The sequence below is a fragment of the Leptosomus discolor genome, chromosome 2 (genome assembly GCF_034619465.1).
Source record: "Leptosomus discolor isolate bLepDis1 chromosome 2, bLepDis1.hap2, whole genome shotgun sequence".
Classification (NCBI taxonomy): Eukaryota; Metazoa; Chordata; class Aves; order Leptosomiformes; family Leptosomidae; genus Leptosomus; species Leptosomus discolor.
The window spans coordinates 92,995,262-93,012,773 of record NC_141392.1 but is presented as its reverse complement, the minus strand read 5'-3'; positions in this window follow the sequence as shown (position 1 = coordinate 93,012,773).

Here is a 17,512-nt window from a genome sequence, read left to right as displayed (position 1 = left end):
GATAGCTACCACCACAGGTCTGAGGAGTCCATATGGTCCCAGGTCCAGGCAGCATCCCACCGGTCCTAGCGCTCGTCGTGATCGGGGAAAGCTTCCAAAATTTGGTTGGAAGATGAGGAGCCATCTTTTATGCCAAGTAGCGCATCTTGTTCCTCCTCCATATCTCCGCCTCTTCTTGGCTCAATCGATGCTGATCAGTCTTTCTTAACAGCAGTTATGCGGTCCATCTTACCAGGTCAGCCTTGTCCGGTACCGGAGAACGGCACAGCACTCTTAGTACCATGCAGCTCTCCCTCCCAGGGTGTTCGTACAACATTCCATTCCTGGGATCAGCAACTGCGTCTCAGGCAGGCCGCTGCAGACTCGTGTCAAGATGTTTGTTAGCCTAACTTTAGGGGTACCTTATTGTCCATATCCCTGATGACAAGGTTGAGACAATGCTATTTTCCAGACCGACTCTTACACCCCCTCAACTCCTCTATCACCTGTGATAGGCAGCTGCCATCAATGCACTCCAAAAAACCTTTTGATTGCTTGTGTTATGCTGCATTATCTGTGCATGTGGATTGTTGACCCCAGAGTCATGCAGTCAACCTTGATGTGCTTCAGGTCACCTTGGCAGCATTCTTGGTGCCTCTGTAGAAGAGCGGCAGAGGATAGCAGTCCTAGGGCCAGACAAGCCTTAGCAGCCTCTCCACGGTTTCCCTGGTCCAAGCCCTTGGCAATTCCCTAGATGATGGGTCAGGTGGGCAGATAGGAGCCTCCATCCTTGCAGCAAAGAGCCTCACACAGCTACCTGCCGGTGCTGCTGTGGTGCTCAGGCACCGCTGGCTTGGAGGCGTTGTGGATACCTGTCCCAGTGCCTCCTCTACTACCTGGGCACTGACGCCCTTCTCAAACTGCAGATGGGATAGGAGCCATCCTCCTGCTACCAGAAGTCACCAGCTTCCAGCCTTTGCCATCACAGTAGTCTGCATTTCCCAGTCCCACAGGCATGGACTGCCTTCCCCTCTGTTGGCACAGCTGAGGGTTCAGGCATGGTATATGCAGGGTACTGGAGAAACTCCAGACAATCTCTTGTTTGCCATCCCTGATTCTGCACAGCCTGTAGAACCCCTTCTGCAGCTCACTCAGTCGGCAGCATGGCCCCACCACAGCATCCCTGTCCTGCAGACGAGGAGCTCTGGCTCAGTCTTGGTGAGAGGTTCCAGGCAATCCTGCAGCCCTCAGTTGCATCTGCCCTCTGGAGCTTGCTCTGAGCTGAGGTCTCTGATGTGCTGGGGGTAGACACTCCTGTGGGGCTGCAGACCATGTCCTGCCACATGTCACCACCACTGCCTAACACACAAACACCACTCCTAGCAGAGTTTCTGGCCCACTTCTGATCTATGACCAGCAATTATATGGCCGCCTCCAGCACTTACTGACAAGGTGTTTGGCCCTCACTAACAAGAAGCCAGCTGGAAACAAAAAGCTCAACGTTCCCTTTGATCTGGAATTGCTGATGGAGCTTGTGAGAGGCTGCTAGACCTTGCCAGCAGGGAATGCTTGCTGCAGAAACCCTCACCCAGGAGCAGCAGCAGCAGCAGCAATGGTAGGGGTGGCTGCACTGAGGTGCCCAGATAGCTCCCAGGAGTCTGCCAGCCATCCCAAGAGAAGTTGTAGAAGATCTTGAAGCAAAGCCCAGAAACTGCTGTGCAAGCTGCTGTCTCTTGGCTGCCTCTGCTAGCTATGTTCTTCTCTGGGCCTCTGCAGCGGTCATGGTTTTAGACTGTGCTTCAATAAGGACAAATGTTCCAGGGCTTTCTTTCAGATGCAGATTCAGTATGCAGGATGAAACTGGAGGCAAGCAAAAAGTGAAGGATGCAAGCAAAAAGTGAAGGAGAACTCTACTGTTTGGAGGGCATTTAGTAGAATCATTTACAATGACAGAAGGAACTTTAATTGCCAGTGTGAGCCCGATAAAAGCAGAACACTGAAGTATGCAAAGATTCCTTAGATTTGGGCAATGCTGATAGTTTAGATACATATGGGCTAGAGTTTTAGCTGCCTCTAGGAATACAAAGTTCTGCTGATCGAGAAAGAGTTTTAGAGTATTTATATTTTGAGTTGTTAAGATGATATTAAATCCTTTATTAAGCAGTGAAGTTCTTGGGTTTTGCTCCATGTTCGTAAGCCTTGTTTAATTAAGCTATCAACGAAGTTCACAAAAATGCTTCTATTGAACTCAACACACTTTGGAGCAAGCCCTGTGCATTCAAGTCATTAATATCAAACACATTTCTGTTCACAGTGCCTTCCTGCACTCTTGTAAATGTTGTGTGAAAAGATTTATATAAACACAAGAAGAACCCACTGGAGTTTTAAATTTCTGGAAATCCTAAAAATAGGGAATAAACCATACTGGCTCACATAGAATGTATAGCAACTTAAACTTATGTTGTTGCTGCTTTTTGTGTATGACACAAAGTTTTTTAAACAAAAATGTATATATTCTACATTTCTCTGTTACAAAAGTGTTTTTCTTCAGACAGGAAAGGATCATAACCAAACCATGGGCAGTCTTGATTTTTGCCTTACTGGGAAACATACTTTGTGGAGCTTGAGTCATATTTGTAGTTCTTTCTTGAACCCTTTCCAGTTAGTCAGCATTTTTCCCAGTGTGTTTGCAATAGACTTAATTGTGATAATCAGGTAATGGCCTAGTTATCATTTCCCTGCTGCCTCTAAATATCACTATAATTTCCTTCAGAATTGTGCTTTGACTTTTTTCAGCTTCACATAATTTTGAAATCAGCTTACTGCCCTAGACAATGTACAGGCTTTGTCTTCTAGCTGCAGTGAAGGATTTGGAAATAGGCTGTCTGACTTTTTAAAATAGGGCTATATTTTGCGAGTTACAATAAGTTTGCATGTAACCTTAAGCTTAGAATTCTGTCTGATTCTTTGTATTCTTCAGTAAGACCCAGCTCATATTAATTTATCTGAACTGGGCAAAGCCACAGCAAAGAAGGTATTGTTTTCTATCAGTAAATGCAAGTCTTATACTGGTAAGGTGGTTTTTTTTTCTAAGGTTCTTAAGATACATACCTTCATATACTGAAACTGACTGCATCATAGACAAGAATAAACAGGCACATTTGAGAAACTTGTACAATCTTCAGGACAAATCACCAACATAACATTACTTGAAAGCATTTTCATGACTCTGCTGCGTTTTATCACAACAGAAATCCAAAAGAGGTCTATAAACACTAAGACACTTTGCATTCAATGACAGAGCAGGTGCTTTTCCAGAATTGTCTTTGCAAGATGCTTCAAGTAGAGGATTCAGGTATAAAATACATATATATTCAGAGTTGCTCAAGTTTCCTCTGCATGGCCACGTTAAATTTCAAGTTGGGCGACAGTAATTGTATGAGGAACTCCCATACTCCTTGCAGTTTCTCTGTTCACTTTGAGGCTGTGATTTAGTGATTCACTTGAACCAGCCTAAGGTGGCACGGCTGCCAAAAGGTGACATTCATGACTGTGCTTCTGGGGTGGGTGAAGGAGGAAGATGCCTCTTCCAGTGCCCCTTCCAGTGGTAGCATGACCGTAGATGTTTTTAAACCAACTGTGAAACCATCCCCTGGGGGTACTACAGTGCATAGGAGAGGTATGGGTGTGACTTTAAAATGAATAGAGTCCAGCCTTTAAAATCCCATCACAGAACTGGTTACTGGTAATGCAGACACAATGTCATATTCAGACCAGGAACGTTTTGTGAAAGTACTGTAATTTCCATCTCCTCTCTTGCATTTCAAAACTACTTGATTTCAGACGATCAGGAGATAGAACTAACTGATTTACAGCTTTGTTCCACAATATACTGAGAGGAAAAGAGTTGTGTTAGGTTCAATCAAAGTTGTAGTCACTATTTATTCATCCTTGTGAGTGTCCACTTGTTTTACTTTCAATATGTTGAGAAATACATTTGCTCAGTATATTACAAATATGATTGACTAGATGTTTCTGATATGAAATAGCTTCTGGAAGAAGTACACTAGTTAGTTTCCATGATACATTTTGTATTACTGTTCTCTTGAAGTAGCTCTCAGAAAGGAAACCATCACTTAAGTCATTTGTCCAATCTGGCTATAAATCAGTGGAGACTACATTGCAGAAAATATTCCTTCATTGGCAGGCGCTTTGATGGGATGAGGTCATAATTTTTTCCATCTCCAGTACGGACGTGTCTAACATTTATTACAATCTTTATATAAATTCAAGACTATGGGTATGTTATTATGGCTTATTGTCACGACAATGACAAAAAAAGCCAACATAAGTACAAGATAGCTTTATAGTATCAGGATATTAAAATACGTCAGTCCAAGTTTATGGAGAAATTTAAGTAGGAAGCATCTGAAAATTGGATATTTTCTCATCTCTGTTATTTTCTAATATATTAAACTAATTAATTCTATTACAGAGAAGTAATGTTTTTCCTATAAATTCAATACATGACTCGAAATCTGCAATTTCAGTATGATTTTAAAACAATGTCATTGCTAATATTTCTGGATGAGATTCCAGATAACCATGGCCCATATTGTGACAAGCCATTAGAGTAGGAGCCAGATCTAAAAAAAAATACAGGTCTGAATAAGAAGATATAGGTAGACTTCTGATGCCTTGTTCAAACACATAGTCTGACTACTTCTTACCTAATACTTCTCTCATCCTGAGGTTTCTAATGTCAGTAAGAACACACTTTTCACCCAGAAAACTTCCAGCATTTAACCTAATGGCTAGATGCCTACCCTCCATCTAACCATCCCTGGAATCCAGAAACAAGACAGGGACAAATGTAATGTCCTGAATGACATTTTGATATTACTCGGCAAAGCAAACCCTGAAAAGACTTTCAGAAATTCTGGTGCTAAGGTAACAGGAGATATTATTGAAAGGTTACTTAGACACTTAGAGAAAAGCTCCGGAACAATGGAAGAACTAAGGGTGTGAGGGGTAGATAGAGCAACGAGGTCAAAAGGGCACTCCTTAGGAGAGAGAAGGAAGGCTGGGCAGGACCACAGAGTAAAGGGTTATACCAGACAATAGAGCAAAAAAAAGATGGAAACCATCTGCACAAAATGGGATTTGCAATACCATCTATATTCTATAGATCTTGCTAAAGTTAAGAAGGAAAAACTTAGTATTGGGGGAACACAGTTGCTATGTAAAGCCCAGCTAGTTTTTCAGCACTAACCTGTGGAAGAAGACACAAGCTGTGGGCACAAACAAGTGTCTGCTGTGTCCTCAACTCAACCTCACTCCTACTGTACGTACAAGTCATGTGCCGAGTGTGAGTCAGGACTGATCTGACCTTCCTGGAATCCAGGTCTTTTCAGTGGGTGATAGATCAGACCACTGAAACTGTCCAGGCTACTGTCTACAGGATGTTGGACCAGTTCCTGAGGTCATAACTTCTCCCCCTTCTGACACAATCACGTTTTCTATTGGTTCTGCCATGTAACAGGGAAATAGGTTTAACTGTTAGTTTGCTGTACTGTTTCTTAAGAGTGAGATCTTGGGCCTGTTCTCATTTTCATTCATCAGCAGATGCCACAGTTACACAATGAATGCCATGATGCTTATTTGTGTTTATATTCTGCAGCTGCAGTCTCGAGGAAGAGCTTTCTCATGTCTGGCCTCTGGATGACAGTTTGGACTGTCCATAACCATCAGATGGCCCTTCTGATCCTCCTTTAATGATACCCACTAGACGATCAAATACCTTCCAGCTAACTCACAGAAGCTTCCCCAGACTACTGACATCTCTTCAGACTCTAACTCTCATCAGAGTATTTTCTGCCTTTCTCTCTTTTTTCCACGCAAATTTGATAATTCCTCTTTGTCTAGTTTGATTTGTCACTTGCAATAGTCCAGCTAGTCTTTGCAATCAAGTGACATTGCAAGCGTTCCCACAGAGTGAGGGCCAATGTCAAGGGCAGCCTGAAGTAGGAGATTTCAAGCATCCCTTCTCCCAAAAAACCCTCTAAAGACAGAGTGTGTGTGGATAGCAGCAGCAGGCAGAATCTCTGAAGTGTCCTTTTTTTTTTTACTTTGGTGGAATGTGAGAATGATATGAAAACAAGAAACAGAAATCCAAGTCAACATCACTGAACTTCCAAAACGGTGACAAATCTCACCAGGCATCCCACACACTTAAAATTCTGTAGAATATGTGTTTCTTTGCCTGCGGTTGCTCTGCGATGATGCTTTCCATGCAAATTATATGTAGTACATACAGGTAGGAAGGCTCAAGATGAATATGCAGTATGCAATGTGGCACACAGTCATGCTGTCTAGGGAAACTCACCAGGGAATGGCTGATTGCATCAAGCTGGGTGATGATTCCCCAAGCACTCTCCAGAGAAGGACTGTCTGACAGCTGTGCGTTGATCAGAGACATTTGCCTCTACCAAGACCATGAGATTTTCCCTAGTACATGGCAGACAACTAAGAATAATACCAGGGAATATCCTTGGGATGAGTTGGCACATGGTTGGCAAAAAGGAATTTGGATCTGAGAGAAGACTCTTTGCAGTAACAATCTGGGGAGAAGGGTGGAATCGGATGGATGGAATAATTATATCCAAGCAAAGGGGGAAAATGATGGACTCAGGATGTCTGGTGATCCACATGGCTAGAGCGCGTCAGAGAGAAATGGGAACATGAAAGGCAAAAAAATCCTGCCAGGGATGACAAAGTAGCTGAAGGACTTGTGTACGAGCAGACATGGAAAGGAAAGATGAGGAAGAGAAAGGCAGGAGAACAGTAGGCCATCCAGGACTTCTGTGGGGAAAATAGGTATACAATGGTGAAAGGAATATGTGGTGAAGTGTGATTGCTATAAAGGCAATGATGAGGAAAAATAACCTCTTGCCTATACTATTGCATTTTCAGGTTAAAATATGATTACAATAAATATCATATGTGACTAATTTTCAGATAAAGATAATTAATTAAATGCCAAATTCATGTCAGTGAAGTCAATGGCAAAACTCTATGTCAAATCCGTCCAAAGATGTTACCAACACAGTATAAAACCCTGCCAAAGGAAAAAAAAAAAATCATTTTGGCTTTATATAAAATAAGTAGATTAACTATAGGAAAAGTGTTTTTCCCACCTTTACCTCTGTACTTTCCACCATCATTCAAATGCCCACATCCCTTGACTTTGTAACTGATTGCCCATTCATGAATGCCTCATTAGCTATTTATCATAGTCATAAGTATTGGCCAAATGTTTTTCTTGGACTATCAGCATGCAACAGTCTTTTTAAAGCAGCTGTTGCTTCCATTATGTTATTTCCTCACTGTTGGCTGCTGTTCTATGATTCTGACTTTTTGCTGGTGATAATTTGTTTCAGGTCATAGTGTTCGTTGGCTTAACTTCTCCAGTAGACCAGATATTACGAAGGTAAATAGATACGATCACTGGCATTGAAGATGGAAGAGACACTGTCATATTTGCAGGAATGCAGTTGCAGAGGAATAAGTCCCATAGATTCACAGCACGGGAGTTCAGGAGACACCAGTATATCTAGTTCGTTTCACCTGACAACCTGTAGATTTTTGGAATGTCTTATGAAAAAGAATCAGAGCTCAGTGTTAACCATGAAAATGAAGACAGTACTTGATCCTTCAGTGTTTATTTTGATAAGAAGCATCTTGGAAACTTCTATGTAAGGACGTACCTATAATATAATGTTTGTAGTTCCTCAAAGCTGACAAATGTAATTAATAGACAAATGAAATTATGGTTATTAGACATAAGATCACTCACTGCTTAGGTGAGTTCTGACAGGTTTTTGTCTTGTTTACAAGAGGAACGTAATTGCTTGATTTGTTTATTTTCCAAAATGACCTTCTAGGTGTTTCACAGTAAAAGAGGAAGAGTATCAGCTCCACAAACTAAAAGTTCAGTCGTGGTTCACAGCTGACTGGTGCACTGGAAACAAAATTGATGTTGCATGTATGTATAGGTGTTACAGCTGTGGTAGGTTCTCCACTTTTAAGGTTATGGTTGAAACACAAGCCTGTTCTCATACACTGAAGATTGAATCAGTCTTTTCATGCCTTGCAGCTGCTGACGGGTTTCTTTTTCTTGTGTATAATTTCCTACTAAGACTGGGTGAAGCCTGTGCTTCTGTGAAGCTACAGCAAAACCTGGGGAGTGGGGAAGGTTGTAGGCTGCAGAGCTGGAGGCGTTCACTCAGAGAGATCAGCTCCAGCTGCTGTCTCATATCCTGCCTCTTTTCTATGGGATGGGGTTGGGGGGAGAGTAGTTTGCTCTGACTGTTGTATTTAGCACCTCTATGTCTGCATTTGCATAACGATAGTGATGGAGAGTCTATGGAGTCTCTCTTGAGTTTAGAGTTTCCACATCTTCCCTTCCCACCCCAGATCTCCAGGCTGAAAGTAACACAGGCTATTTCATTAGAGGAAAAGTGGGTGTTCTCTCTCTGTGCTGCACTTGGAATACAGCTAGCAGCAGTGCCAACCACAACACTGTAATTAAATCACTACTGTCTTCCACTGTACTTCTTATGCCTTGCAGGATAGGTGTGTTTTCTTACAGCTTGTTCCCAAGCAAAGAATTTTAATGTTATTGCTTATTTAAGGGCTGGGCACTCTTTTTTTTTCTTTTCTTTTTTTTTTTTTTTTAAATATTGGGATATGCCTTCTTCCTTGCAAGAGTTTCTACTTCAAAACAAGATTTCCCTCCCTGCTCTGGTAACATGGCTCTGAATTCCACCTTCACTATGCCCATTGGCAAGACAAAGTCTTTGTGGAAGACATTCTTTAAGGATGTTTAGATTTCTGTCACAGGCTTTCATCCAGTCTGTCCTCCTATGAGTGGGATCTTTTATGAGATCTATCAAGTGCACTAAAAGAAGATTGTTTATGAAGTGATAATAGCAACTTTCAACACTCCCAAATGACTAGTCATCCAAATGCATAGCACTGTACTTTGCAAAAGTGTCTGTTTATAGTGTTTTGAACACGGGTGCTAAGCTATGTCATTCAAAGGGTATTCTCCTAGAGTATAACAGGAGGGAGAAAGTACTTTTCTAATCTGATAATTTAGCTTGGAAGGTCTCTTACCTCAGGAAGAGAGACCTACAGGAGATAAGTGGAAGGTGATTTGCCAATAACCAATTAGGTTTTGTGTTCTGTTGTGTTGGACATTCCTCATGCACTCCAGCAATTTTTAACTGAGGTTAGATGATATTGTGAAGAAGATGGCACAGACTAACCTGGGCTGAACATGTTAAAAAAGGGGCCAAGTGCAGTACGTGAATTAGATTTATATCTGATACCACAAACTGGTTAAATGATAAAAAGCCTTAAAGACTGGATTCATATACAAAATAGTTTATATATTCATGTAATATATGCACAACGAAGAATTAGCTACAGAGTTCCAAGTGTGGCCTGAGTTTTTCCACACCTTATGGGCCCATCAGCTTCCACACTTCCCACATAGAACACAGAGTTCCTGTGATGTGTAATGAATTCGAAGCCCTGCCATGGATGGGCAGCTATCCACTTTGATGGTGTATTCTGTGTATCCTATGGTCAGAGAACATAAAGCAGAGGAAGACCTGGAGCTCCTTAGGACAATAGTTCTTATGGACAACCTGGCAATGAGCGCATTGGAATAAACTACTGGGAGAGTACACTCGGGAATGGAAGTTTTAATTCTGGTAGATAAACGAAAATATTTTAGGGTTCTATTTGAATTTTGTAAGTGGATTCTCAATGCCTGTAGCCTTAACAGTCTTGTTAATGCAACTAGCCCTGCAACTATATACATCTGCATTTCACCAGTTTTGACTCTGTGGATCTGAATGTATGCAAGTACAAATACAGGTGGTGAGAATCAGCCTATGGGATTGCTTCCTAACTTGCAGATATAAAATCTTCTAGGTCAGAAAGAGGAGGAATGGAGGAAAGGCTAAGCTGTTATCCAGAGAAAGAAGTAGGCAGTGTTTTGGTGGTAGGACTTTTTTTTTTTTTTTTTTTTTTGATGGAAGAAAAAACATGATTCTGAGCTGTTACACCAGAGTAGCTGTAGCAGCCATTGGCCTGGCTTTCAGGGAGGTACAAACAGCCCATGTGGATATCTTCATTAAATTTTCAATGCAGCTGACACTTCATTTGGAGGAAATCAAACTTTCAACTAAATCTTTCATTTGGACCAGCAGATAAAGGTTATGCTGGAATTTTACAATCTATGAGACAGCAAACCAACAAGGTGAATGTGTGTACTTTTCGCTTTGGTTGGTTATTGTGCAAATGCCATTGCTGTTAGACAAACAGACAAATTTTTTTGTACAAAGTGTTTAAAACTTCTCCAGAATCAGCTGATGCTAACCTGCTCAAGTAGAGCAGCCTTAAGACAGGGAGAGGCAGGTGCCTTGACAAGAAATACGTAAGTGGTGGCTTCTGGCAAGGTTTTCTGGAGGAGGCTGATGAAATTCATCTGAGCTCTTGGAGGAGAGATCCTTATAAGGAGAACTGTGTCTTAATACAGAGGTTGCTTTCAGATACACACCTTTGTGAGATCTCAGCTAGGATAAGAATGAAGCTGGGGTCACACATTGATCTTATGTATAAGGTATCAGGACTTTAAAATCTGCTTCTGGTAGTATTAACAAAATGCCAAAGCCAAGAACTCATCCATTTAATTTTATGCATTCAGTTGTGCCTTAAATGTCATAAATACCACCACTTGAAGTAAAGGAGTAATTACATCAATTATAACTGACGAAGAGATGTGCATTAGATGAATCTTGGTCTGTGGACCTGAAAGTATACTTGCTTTTCTTAATGTAATTTATGGATGGGAAAGTTAGGATCATAATTTGAATTAGACTTCCTTTATTGCCAACAGACAGAGATAAGCAGCTCTTAAAAGGTGGTCCATCTGATTCTAATATCCTAAGATAGCTGTTTCTTTGCAACAGTATTATGCAGATTTCGAGACTGTTAGGAAATTTTCCTTCAATCTTCTTTTATTTAAGCTAAATAACATCGTTTCTTTCAAGCTTGCCTCATAGCATTTATTTTCTTGAGTCTGTCCAATTGGTCTATGGTCAGAGGAAAAAAAAAGGAGCACCATAATTCAGTTGAGGAACACATCAGTTCTGAGTAGAACAGAAGATTTACTTCGCATGTGTTGCCGCTGACTCCTTCTCAAGTATCCCATAATATTGTTTGTTTTTTTTTTCTTGCAGCAGCAGCATGACAACATTGAGTTTAGATCGTTCCTGTTCAGTCTGCTGTTAAGCTAATTGTCCCCCACTCGGTTGCTCATTGCTACAAAAATGTTGAAACTTGTACTTGTTTTTGTAAAATTGCATCTTACTTTTTCCAGACCATTTCTCCAATGAGTCGAGAGAATTTTAAATTCTTATTCTGTCATTCAATACTCCTTTGGCTGTTGATGTGCTTATTTACACTTTTCCCAGTCATTAAGATGAAGATATATATGGTTAAGGAACCATAACATAATCCTACTGAATACATGCTTCCATTTTAATTCTGAATGTTTTAAATCTTCTCTCTAAACACTGTTTTCAAATAAGTTTTACACTAACCTACAGTGGTTTCATCTAGGTCCCATTCCCCTATGTCGTTTCCAAGACTATTCTCCTATTTCACTTCAGGAAAGAAATGTCAACATTCTTACTAAAGCTGAGATATACATTATGTATGCACTCTTCTATCCCCAGTGAGAGAAGTGTTAGAGAACATTAGAGAAATGTTTTAGTTATTCTGAAACACAAAACCCCCATGTTGTTAATGCAATTAACATATGATGATAATCTGACTAAAATGACATTGAATAATACTACTTAAAATGGTCTGCATGAGCTTTTTTCTGATCATGTTAATGTAGTGGTCTTCATCAGATTATACTTAAATATGTCTGTGAATTTTGTCTCTGGAAAGCACTTTCCTGTAACTAATATTTTTGGCTATGCATTGTCATGAGTTCTTTTTACTGAAGGGAAGTGCTCTCCCTGTATAAAGGAGATGGTTACCTCACACTCATTCCTTTATTTCCTCTTTTGTGAAACTCCCAAATCCATCTGACTTCGGGAGCTATTTAGAAAATTAATCTCTCTCTCTCTTTTCCTCTGTTCAAAAAACCAATGGAAATCACTAAAAAATTAGACCACCGGGTTAGCTCTGGAGGTCCCTATTTTTAAAGGACTTGTTTTTAAATCAGTGAAAGACAAAGATGTATTGTACTTGGCACATGCAGAGACAATGGAAAAACATTTCTTTAACAGTAGGTTTCCTGCATTTCGATACAATCTTCCTTTTTATTGATTTGAAGGGCAATACAGTGACAATTTAGGAAAATAAAGGAATAAATGCTCCACAATAATGGTTGCCAAAATAAATGCAAAAAACTAAGTTTATGCAAATGAACATGAAGAGTTGAACATTGATGTTCACACTGTATTTCACATTCATGAATTATACAGAATTTGTTGCAAAATCTTTGTTGCCACACAATCTTATTCTTGTTTGCAAAGATACCTTATATGAACACTTGTGATGAAAATTAAGCTGCCTTGAAGTGAAACAGAATTACATATTTATTTTGATCTTTTAAAACAGATAACAATCAATTGAACCTTGGTAATAAACCAGAGAGCACTCTGAAAACAATTCTTGTAACATCTGCAATATCTGGTTAAATCGTTGTGGATGTTTGTTGTAAATCTTCTAGAAACAGCACAGAATATTCCTCCATATATGAAAAACACAATCTTGGCCAATTTTCTCATGCAGAACTTTTCTTGTTTTTTTCCCAAGAATACTGCAGTGGTATGGCAAGTGGTAGCTGTGTTCAGAGACCATAGAAAAGGTGGTTTTCCCTTAGTCCTGGAGGACAGTGAAGATATGTCACTGCAGTAAGAGGAAAGGGCAGATCTTTGCAAGTCTGCTTTTATCATGTTCTGATTTATTATAACTACATTAGGGTTTCTGGAATTCCATCTACAGGAAAGAGTATCTTAAACTTAATCCCTCTGATATTAATTTTTCGTATTTTATGTATGCATATATGTATCCATATGTAAGGATAAATATTAGAGATATGTGTATGCAAAATAATATGCCTGATGTGAGACAAAGAAAGAAACACTATTTGATTATATCTTAAATAAGGTTTGTTGCCCTCATTTTCAAACCAAAGTTCTTTCTTCTGTGATAATATTTCTGACTAAATTCCTTCTTCATCACATCATACATGGACACTTCTTTGTTAGGAAAGTCACCTGCAAAGTCTGATGTAGACTACTTATAATTTCTTTGTTTCCTGACAAAAAGCCAGCACTTGCTGTATAGGTTAACTATTCACAACATTTAAGAAGTAGTGGCTAAATTTATACTAGTAAGTTAGTACTCTCCAAGGCCAGTGCACCGACACAAAGCTATTTGGTACAGTCTAGTCATCTCCCTTCTCTTCATCTGTCTTACCCTACAAAGCAGGTGGCTGCACCCAGGTGTTTGCTGAGAATGAGCCCTGGCCCAAGCCAGCTCCCCAGCTGTGCCCAGTACTCATCTGGGAGAGTTGCCATTTGTCTGGCCAAAACCATGCTGGGACCCTTGCAGAAAATCAAGTTCTTGTGTCTGGAAACGTTCCCTGGCACCACTCCTTTTACTTGTATAAACATAGCCAGCCATGATGTCTAACTTGAGCACACTGGTAAATAGGGTCATTAGGACAGTAAAAGCTATGTTTCCTAAACTAGACTTGTTTTTAAAATTTAATGTTTAGATGATGGTGATTTATAAACATATAAAAATTCTGATTATTTATGAAAGGTAACAGATATAACTGCTGTCTATATGCAACTATAGCTATGCAGCTACTTTACCTTCTTATTTTATCTTTATCTTCCAAGCCCAAGGTCCAGGACCCCATGTCAATCCCCCCACGGCCATCAGCCCCCACCCCAGAAATGCTGCAGCAGGGCCAGTCTTCAGCTTTCCCATTATGGCCTTGGTCCATCCCTGTCCCCAGGGAGGTGCCCAGTGGCTGGGGCTGGGGCTGCCCTGGTGCCCCCAGCTGCCCTGCTCCTGGCTGTCTGTAGGGCAGTATCATAGCAATTCCTCTCTCTTCTCCTTCTTCTCAATAACTGTGTGTTCCAGCTGGAGTCAGAAAGGCATCTCTTTTCATGGGAAAGCACAAAGGCAACGAAGTCTGAAACTTGGGTCAAGACAATCCCAAGCACAGATACAGGCTGGGCAATGAGTGGATTGAGAGCAGTCCTAGGGAGAAGGACTTGGGGGTGCTGGTGGATGATAGGATGAACATGACCCAGCAGTGTGCTCTCGCAGCCCAGAAAGCCAATCATACCCTTGGCTGCCAGCAGGTTGAGGGAGGTGATTCTGCCCCTCTGCTCTGCCCTCGTGAGAGCCCACCTGGAATATTGCGTCCAGCTCTGGAGCCCCCAACACAAGAAAGGCATGGAACTGTTGGAGCGAGTCCAGAGGAGGACTACCAAGATGGTCAGAGGGTTGGAACACCTTTCCTATGAGGACAGGCTGAGAGAGTTGGGCTTGTTCAGCCTGGAAAAGAGAAGGCTCCGGAGAGACCTTATAGTAGCCTTCCAGTATCTGATGGGGGCCCACAAGAAGGCTGGGGAGGGACTTTTTACAAGGGCCTGAAGTGACAGGATGAGGGGTAATGGTTGGAAGCTGGGAGAGGGCAGGTTTAGACTAGATACAAGGAAGAAGTTCTTCACCCTAGAGGGTGGTGAGACACTGGAACAGGTTGCCTAAGGAAGTTGTGGATGCTCCATCCCTGGCAGTGTTCAAGGCCAGGTTGGACGGAGCCTTGAGCAACCTGGTCTAGTGGGATGTGTGCCTGCCATGGCAGGGAGGTTGGAACTAGATGATCTTTGAGGTCCCTTCCAACCCAAAGCATTCTGTGATTCTATGATACTATGTATAAGATTTTACACCAAAGATGAGGACTGCCATCATGATGACTTAAGAAATCCTGTTGAACAGATACATATAAAAAATCTGGGAAAAGAAAATTCTGAACACTTTAATTTTCAGGAGAAATGGTAATGCCAATTTTATCTGAAGTATTTGAAATTTGCATTTCTATTATTGAGATCAAGCAAATAGGAAAAATGAACAAATTTTAAAAACATAAAAGTTTTGCAGAGTTAATACAGAATATGCATCAAAAGAAAGCATAATAACCCCCTGCTAAATAATATATAGAATTGTATTTTGAAATGATCCATCACTTAGTGTTTTATTTTAAATTAGCTCAAATTGAGCCAAGAGGCAGAAAAATACAGCATGTGCTTATAAAATAAACATGTTTTATGTAAATTGGTAAGCTCATTAATATGTTAAGTAGTGCAATACATTACATGTGAAAAATCAAATATTGTTTCTGGATTCCTAGGTCACATAGAATTCAAAATTGTTTAGGTTACTCAGACCAATAGTAAAATAAATTTAATTGCTGTGTAATGGAATTTGGTTTACTGTGCATCCATTAATTAATTAGCCCAGGGCACAATGCTATTTTCTACTTACTTTCAAGATTTTAACTTTACCATCATCAAACAGTAATTGTTACTAAGAAATCTTAATATTTTTAGGAATGCATTATTCCAGTTTATGAAGGATTTTAAATTTCATCATCTGCAAATGAAAAATTCTTCATGGATTTCATAGATTCTTTACAAATAAGTTTTTTATATATAAACATTTCCCTATTTATATAGAATGAATTCAAGTGCAACAAAATGCAGACAAAAAGAATGGATAAAGTGTTTGAATTCAGACAGATATATTTTAGCCCTGCATGTGCTGACTGAAGACAGAATATATTAAGAAAAATAGCTTTTATGGGTAATTGGTATCTACTCTTTTATACATTACACTTTTCAGTACCAGAGTTGGTCATCTTTCACAAATAAAACTAATATTCAGCTGAATATAACCTTGCTTAGACATTGACAATCATCATTGGTAAGTTTGAGGATGACAGTTCAGGGGACATCGGAACATGGTTTAGTTGGGAGGTCTACATGGAAGGATCCTAAACAGATGTAAAGCAAACCTACTAAAAATCTCTGAAGATTTTCTAAAGCAGTCTATCAGCCTTGTAAAAGTTTTTTTTACCAACCTGATGGCTGGAGTTTTTGCTTCATGTTCAACATCAGATCTTCCTCTCTGGAAATGGTAATCAATTTATTCTGCGTAGCTGTTGAGTCTGAATGGGAACAGCTGATTTGCCATGGAAAACAGCTGGTTACAGTCCTATAGCCTTTTTTTATGCACTGGAAAAAAAAGTTATCCTGTTTTCTTTCTGTCTTTTTAGAGTAATCGAAGATAATTTCTTCATCAATCACTTCTCTTAAATCTCTCAGTGTTCTTACTACTCTCATCTGGATCATCCTAAATTGTCCGCCTCTTTCTTGAATGAGTATCCCTGGAATGGACCCAGCAGAAGCTTTCCTTCTGCTGCATATTTGCAAATATTCACTGCTGTGCCCTACATCAGATGCTTTGTTAATAGAATCTAGGAATTACTGTATTTTCTTTTTTTTTTTTTTAATAGAAAATCTTTATTGTTATTGCTGCCTTATATTTCCTTTGTGAACCACTAAGGCCTCCAGATCTTGCTCTACCAGTCTCTACCACTTTTTCCTTTTTTGGAAAATTTGTCATTTCCACTTCATAGACCGCTTCTCTCATATCAGCCTTTATGGATCATTTCTCCATTTCAGCGTTATTTTCTATTGCAATGTGCTTGCAAATCTTTCCAGTCTTGTATCATCCACACATTTTATCAGTACAATTTCTACTCCAAATCCAAGTTACTAATTAAAATAGTGACTGGATTGGGAGCGAATAAATCTTTGAAAAGCCTTAAAGAAAACGCTTTCTATTTGACGACAATTTTGGAGAAAATTTTTCCATAATTTTATACTAATTTCTAGATTATTTCCCTGTACAGATGAAAATGAGGTGGTGGCGCAATACTTGCTTAGTTTCTCTCATTGTTAGATAGTTCAATGTTTTTGAACATTTTCTCTAAAAGCAATCATTCCTTGTTTTTTTCGTGGACTCCATTCAGCTGCACTCTGACTGATTCTGTACCATAATCCTGACTGATGCTCCCTGTTGACTAGAATAGAATAGAGTAGAAGTTCTGAAAAGATGTACAAGAAATCTAAAGCAAGTTGTATATGCTCTTGAGACTTAGTCTATGCTGTTCAACTTTGGCTGAGAATCTGGCCCTGAGCCACTGTACAGCTTTAGAGTTTTATTATAGTTCTATTTTTGACCCCTAGGAAATATGTAATGTTTAAAAAAATGTATTATCTATTTCAAATCATACTATTGTCCTTGAGCTGTCAGTTTTGTGTCTCTTATGTGAAGATTTTTAACCTTACAACATCAG